Below are 5,073 nucleotides of genomic sequence, written 5' to 3'. Positions count from 1 at the left end.
GTCATAAAGAGGAATAAGGTAATGCCATTTGCAGCAACATGGATGGATCTGGAGATTATAATTCTAAGTGAAGTGAGCCAAAAAGAGAAAGAAAAATACCACATGATAGCACTTATATGTGAAATCTAAAAAAAAAGACACAAATGAACTTACTTGCAAAACAGAAACAGACTCACAGACGTAGAGGACAAAATTATGGTTACTGGGAGGAAAAGGGGTGGGAAGGGCTAAACTGGGAGTTCGATATTTACTAATCACTATATGTAAAATAGATAAAACAACAAGATTATACTGTTCAGTACAGGGAACTATGTTCAATATCTTATAGTAATCTATGATGAAAAAGAATATGAAAACAAATATGTGTATCTACATACATGACTGAAACATTATGCTGTACACCAGAAATTGGCACAACACTGAAAATGGATTATACGTCAATTTTTAAAAAAGGTTAAAAGACAAAAATGGCTCTCCGGGTGAAGATGGCAGAGTGTAGTGGCAGCTGTTCGCTGACAGCTTTCAGCCTGTCTGCTAAACTTATCCAAATTGAATGTGTTCTGGCTGCTGTAGCTGGGGGAGACCCTTCAGTGGGAATTAGAGCTGCAAATGGTGTGGTATTCGCAACAGAGAAGAAACAGAAATCCACTCTGCAGGGTGAGTGAAGTGTACACAAAGTGGAAGTGATGACCAAGCATAGAGGTTTGGTGGGGTGAGCCCAGCCTGCAGAGTGCTGGTGCCCAGAGCTGGAAAACCAGCTCAGCAGCACTATCTTGTTTACTAAGAACCCATTGCTGCAACTCTGCTGGTGCAGAGCCTAACCCCTGTGATGCAGGAATACACCCAGTCAGGTGGAGTTTCTCATTTACTTGTGGTTGGGAAAAGGGACAACCCTATTTATTCAGTCAGATACATACAGAACTTACTTTGCCTGAAAAGTCACATCATGGGGAAGAACTATGTGACTGGGAGAACGAACCTTGAGAAAAGATACAATGACGATCTAGAGCTTGAAGATGCTACTCAAACAGCCAAATTAACCCTAAAGGAGCGCTTTGAAAGGCAAATGACAGAGGACTACGTAGAGGTTGGAGTCTGCAGGGAAGCCAGATCTACGAGGCTTACTCCAGCTAAAGCTAAGGATTACCTGGCTGCCATAACATCATCATAACATGATGGAAAAATCCAGAATTTCGGATAACCTGGCTTAAACATATTTAAAGTATGATTTGTTTTACAAACTTTTCCCATACTTATTTCTACATAGTTTAATGGACTGGTGTTTTTCAAATGACACTTATAAATCAGGGCAAATTGTTAAATCCAGAAAAAATGGGTAAACCACACCCTCTTATACTTCTATTCTTTCCTCTAAATTCTTCCCACTGATTGGAGAATATCTCTGCCATAGGGTGTAACTCCTACTTTTCATTCAAAACAGCTTTGAAAGCAGTTGATTTATGAATTTTTTTCCTTGAGCCAACAGGCTGGGTTAAGTGCCCCTCTTCTACTCAGCCCTGTACCACGACATTAGAAACTTCCAAATAAATCTAGTCACAAGTCATTTTCCAGCTTCCTCTGTCACTATGGTCCATCGTATGTTTATAGATAGGTTTGTATAGTGATTAAGGGAGAGGGCTTTTATATCAGACTTCCAGGATTAAAATTCTGGTTCTCCTAGATCTTGGGCAATTTTCCTAACTCTGAGCCTCTTTCTTTATAGGCAATATGGAGATTTTAGTACCACCACCTTCTACGTAAAATCATGGGTCATGATAACATGAAGTTAATTCACTTAGCAAGTTATCTCACACTTATGGAGCACTCTCTACATAGTAGCTGTTGCTACCATTAGTGATAGTTAGCAACAGTGTATCTCATGCTGGATTTTGCTTGTTTTTCCTAAAGTGTGATCGGCATTGGAAGCCCAGTACTTGAGCTGCAAGAACTTTCTACCATGTTAAAATTTCAACCTAGAGTTAAGTACACAGAAAGAAGGAAGTCAAATTATGTATAGTGATATAGAGGAGAAGGCAGTGAACTCAACCTGTGAAGAAATATCAAGAATGGGTTAGACCTTGGGAAGAAAATGCTCTATCAGGCTTATTCTAATGGTGGACAGAAGATCAATCTGGCCAGAGGAGGCATTTGCATCAACCCAGAAGTGGCATAGATTACAATTTTACATAAAGAGCTATTTCAAATTATCTTTAAAAGAGGCTTTAGATTAGATTATATTGAGATTCATTTTAGGGAACTAAAAAAATTGTCAACATTTACTGATTTTTATTTTATTTCATAAGTCAAATGATAGATCTTACATATTGCATGTATTTTATGTTTCAACTAAGAAAAAAAAACCTTAGGTAATTCATATACCCCGATGAATTTTCTTTCTCTTTATGCCATTTGTAAAATAAAACGATTGGATGGGAATATTACTAAGGCAGTCTATAGTCCTTTTTTTTTTTTTTTTTAAGGTAGTCTATTGTCTTTAAAGATTACCTTTACCCCTGACTTTCTATGACATTTTTAAAAATTCTGTTTTCCTAAGAAGATTTCTATGGTAGAGAAGGAAGAGTAAAATAGCAACAATCTTCTTAATGCGCTTTCCTCGGTGGAGGGTCATTCAGAGTTTAATAGGATTAATTTGGCTGATGTACTCAATTTTAAAAAGGAATCTCTGTTCTTGTGCCAGCTGGTATGGATTTTTGACAGGCTAAAAGCTCAGATCCTGTCCGTTTCACCCAGGAGTCTGGCCCCTTAAGCTGTGACTCTGGCTGAAAGCTGCTTACAGACAATGGTTGCTAAGATGGTGCATAGAAAGTGGGACAAAACATCCAGTTCCTGGGCTCCCATATGGAGCAAATCTTCCTTGCCCTCCAGGCTGTCCCAGCCTTGTCCCTGGGACCCTCTTCCCAATCTGAGCTAATAGAAGAATCAGATTTAGAGGGAAACAGAGACCCTCCACCACAGGCCTCATGCACACTTGAAGATGAATTTCATCCCAAGAAGGTTCGTTCCAAAAGGCAAAGCAAAAACTGCCTATCATGGAGGCAGCATGGCAGCCCCATATGTTCCTCTGTCCCTCGTCTATGCTTCTTTCTGTATCTTCAGGCTCATTCAGGAATAGCAACCTATTGGAGGTGCTGACATTGTCAATAGCAACTGCTCTTTGATCTCCCTCCAGGTCTGGCAGGGCCACTTTTAAACTCCAACTGCTTTAAAACTTTTGCACCTTACTCCTCTTCCTCTGGATAGGAGTGGCCTTAGTGACTGAGGGCAGGGAAGCTCTAAATAATTAGGGCCAGCCTAGTGGAAGCTGAATCCATTGAGACATAGAATAGATTTTTCCCTTACACAAGAAAGTATTGCCCATTAGCTAGATAGATTCCATTTTTATCTTTCTTCTAAAGCTGAGAGTAAAGGAGAGCATGCCAGAATAAACCAGGTATTGATCCATGGAACACATTTCTCTAACTACCATGTTTTTTTGCACATTGAACTTAACTGATTGGAGAGGACTTGCTCTGGAGTGAGGGCAGGATGATGGCATCAGGTTACGTCTTGGCCTCAGTACCTGGCCCTGGAAGGCAACACTTAAGACTAAGACTTACACTTTGGCTTGACTTCAATCTAGGCCTTACTGTACATATATGTGTTACCTGGGCAAGGTACTTAATTTCTCTCTATATCAGTCTTCTCTTCTCTAAAGCTAGGATAATAATCATGGTTCCCTCGTCGAGTTGTAGTAAGATTAGATGGACTAATTTAATGGTCAGGGCACACCAGTTAACTTAAGGGCTGCACATTATCTTCTTACCTCTGTATTCTTTAGCCCTGAATCCAGGCTTGGCCCAAAGTGACATGTTCTATAGCCTAAATTATATCGGAAGCGGGGGCAAGGGAAAGAAAAGGCTAGTTTACAGAAACTTTGCAGTTATAAAATAGGAGAGGATCAATCCTTGTGTGAGAGGTGAGGGGAAACCAAGGGCCATTTTTAGATTTGGGACTTCAGAGACAAAGATGTGGACTCTAGGGAGTGGGAAGTTAGGAGAGGAAAGTGTTTTGAGACAGAAGATGAGTTTAATTGCTGATATATAGATGCTGAGGCATTGATACAGCATCCAGAACAAACGTCCAGCAGGCAAATGCAGGAATTGGGAAAATAATTTTTTTGCTTACCTCTAGAGATTATGAAAATATTCTGAATATAATGTGATTTTGATGACTTTATTTTGGATATTTTTGCTCAAAAGTTTAAATAGTATGTCATTTCCTTCTCTCCACCAGCATTTGGATGCATTTTTAACTTAATTGTTAAATTAGTCTTTTCTTTTTGGAGGAATTTAACATTATAACTTTTTTTTTCCCCCAGGGCTGTATATTTTAATCTTTTTTCTCCAAGAATTTTACCCTTATCTGAACATGTTTTGATCTTTATTTTAACTTAAATGTCAGCAGAGTTAATGAACAAAGTACACTTTCTGGAACCTAGGAGTTCTAACTACACAGGATTGTGTTCACTACTTATTGGTTCATTGATTCACAATCCAGAAATCTCTCTAGATGGAAGACCATTAGGAAAATCTCAAAAGAGATGTTCTGAGAATAATCTTATTAGGCTAGAAGTTGCTAGGCTTATTAACTCTAGACACATGTCTCTGCAAAGGGGAGAAAAAATGCAAATAGAATGATTATGACAAGTAAACGTTAGTAGAATATATATATTTAATTTCAGAAAATAATAATTGCATTATATCTAAATGTCAGCTTCATGCCAGGAAAAATTTGATGTTTTTTTAAGATCTAAGCTTAATAACATTAAGATGAAAATGAAAAATTCAGTCTCTCTTCAGATATTTAGATCAATATGATTCTTTTTTTAAATTAAGTATAGTTGATCTACTACTGTGTTGGTTGCTGGTATACAGCATAGTGATTCATAGATATACATAGATATGTATTTCTTTTCATATTCTTTTTCATTATAGGTGATTACAAGCTATTGAAATCCCTGTGCTGTAGAGTAGGACCTTATTGTTTGTATATTTTATATATAGTAGTTTGTAT

The 5,073-nt window shown here is 37.9% G+C and overlaps 1 pseudogene; it reads left to right on the top strand.

Annotated features, from left to right (window-relative positions):
- The first annotated feature begins 485 nt into the window (after window positions 1–485).
- On the top strand, window positions 486–1,171 carry LOC105088306 (proteasome subunit alpha type-2-like; annotated as a pseudogene).
- The last annotated feature ends 3,902 nt before the right edge of the window (window positions 1,172–5,073 follow it).

This window comes from Camelus dromedarius, chromosome 4 (assembly GCF_036321535.1).
Source record: "Camelus dromedarius isolate mCamDro1 chromosome 4, mCamDro1.pat, whole genome shotgun sequence".
Lineage (NCBI taxonomy): Eukaryota > Metazoa > Chordata > Mammalia > Artiodactyla > Camelidae > Camelus > Camelus dromedarius.
Note: the sequence above shows the minus strand (reverse complement) of the source record. Positions and strands in the feature narration are given on the sequence as shown.